The sequence below is a fragment of the Sinocyclocheilus rhinocerous genome, unplaced genomic scaffold (genome assembly GCF_001515625.1).
Source record: "Sinocyclocheilus rhinocerous isolate Xijiao unplaced genomic scaffold, SAMN03320098_v1.1 scaffold35, whole genome shotgun sequence".
Lineage (NCBI taxonomy): Eukaryota > Metazoa > Chordata > Actinopteri > Cypriniformes > Cyprinidae > Sinocyclocheilus > Sinocyclocheilus rhinocerous.
This window is the reverse complement of record NW_015661991.1, coordinates 526,054-528,188: the sequence shown is the minus strand read 5'-3', so window position 1 is coordinate 528,188 and position 2,135 is coordinate 526,054.

Below are 2,135 nucleotides of genomic sequence, written 5' to 3'. Positions count from 1 at the left end.
ACATAAATTGGGAATGAAAACTCATAATAAATGAAAGTGACCTTTGGGCCTCGGTTAAAAATAAAACTACATGTGTCTTGTGGAAGAACATTGTTTTGGCTGTGCTTTGACTCTGCTCCTCTGGGCAGATAAATGTGGTTCGGAACATCTTTTAAAAGCGGACGGACAAATAAATAACTGTTTCTTTGATTTTACAATCAGTGATTTTCTGGAGGTTTACTGTTTTGAATAATCCATCTTCAATTTTTCTAGTTTGTTGTGACAAATTTGAATCTTTTTTAAATTCATTAATTAATAAAGATGCTTGGAAATCAAAACAATTTTCATCACTGTCATACCATAACAATACAAGCTCCAAGTCCTTAAACAAATCATTGTTCTTAGTGCTTTTAAGGTTTTAGAGAACTCAATAGATTCAATGTACATTTTCATTTCAAGTTTGAATCTCAAAAAGAGGTTTGCATTTAGAAAATGTACATTTATGGATGTAATACCTAGCTAACCGAAAAATTAGGTTTACAAAATAAGTGTAATTTTTCTTTACAGATTCATTGAATCCAAAAATTACATTTATGTAATTTAAAAATTATGATTGAAATAACATTTGATAAAATCAAGAATGGCGCACCAAAAATTCTAAAATAATTGTAAACAAGTTTTGGGTTTCTGTAAACATAGGCCTATACTTTCATCTTTTTTTTTTTGTAGGTAGAAAATTCAATTTATTGTTAGCTTCCTGTTTTTGCTGTATCCCAGGCCTGACAAACCGGGGCTACTGGGACAAACCATATTTAAAAAATAATAATTTTTTATTGCAAACAATTCAGAGATGACATTAATGAAATACAACTTTGCATACATTACACATAATGTATCAACAATACATCCCATGTCATCTGAACATATGGAAGAAAAGAGAAGAAAAAAAAAAGTTGACAATGACTGTTAAAAGAGAAAGATGCATTTAAATAGCTTTTTTATGAACATAAAGAAAGGCAGGAACAGAACAAATAAAGAAAAGAGGATTAAAAAAACCCCCACCAAAACAAGTATTAATCAAGGTACATGAAAGATCTCATCATATCTCTTCAAAAAAAAAATACATTTTTTGTTATTAATTACTCTTAGTGATTTAATTAAATGTTCTACTTCACATAAGACATCTATAAAAGTAGGTATTTTCTTAAGAAACCTTTGTTTGTTAAAATAGAATTTTGCCACAAGGATAAGAAAGTTAACAGCAGATTCTAAAGATTTGTTTTGGTTTTCAAAAAAGCAAACAACATCCTTAATGTATAAATCACAGTTCATGTTAACTTTAGAAAAACAATAGAAACTCAAATCTATCCAGAAAAGTGATCTATACTTTCATCTTCAAGGTACTGTCACGCGGGTGAATGACGTATGTATGCAGTTTCCCGCGAAATCCGTCCCGTCTAAATCCGTCTAAAATATAAATAGCTATTGTTATAGATGCAACAAACTTTATTTGGGTAAAACAAAAGCATAGTTTGGAAGATACATTTTTTTCACTTCCCTATTGAAAATTGTTTTAATAAAAAGTTGCTTAATACAGTTGTAACAAAACTGGAACTGCTTTATCAGCTTATATTCGGCTTGTGAAGAAGCGCAGCACTACTCAAGTTATGCAGCCTATTATGTAGCCTAAGTATTTTGAAACGAATTATTCAAATGCTCTGAGATGCACCACAGTCTTGCAACAAAACTGTCCTGTAGGAGACGCTGTGTCACACTATCGGTCTCTCAGTTTACGGTACACAGTCTCATTCTAGTGGTCATATAAGCAAAAGACTATAACAATAACTGAGTAAATTCAACACATATACACTCTTAAAAATAAAGGTGCTTCACGATGCCATAGAAGAACCTTTTTGTCTAAATGGTTCCATAAAGAACCTTTAACATCTGAAGAACCTTTCTGTTTGACAAAAGGTTCTTTGTGGCGAAAGAAGGTTCTTCAGATTATAAACAGGTAAGAAAGAGACGGTTCTTTAACTGAATGGTTCTTTGAGGAACCAAAAATGGTTCTTCTATGGCATCGCTGTGAGTGTAAGACTGTCAGAAAAGATTTCTATTTTAAATAAATGCTGTTCTTTTGAACTTTTTATTCAAAA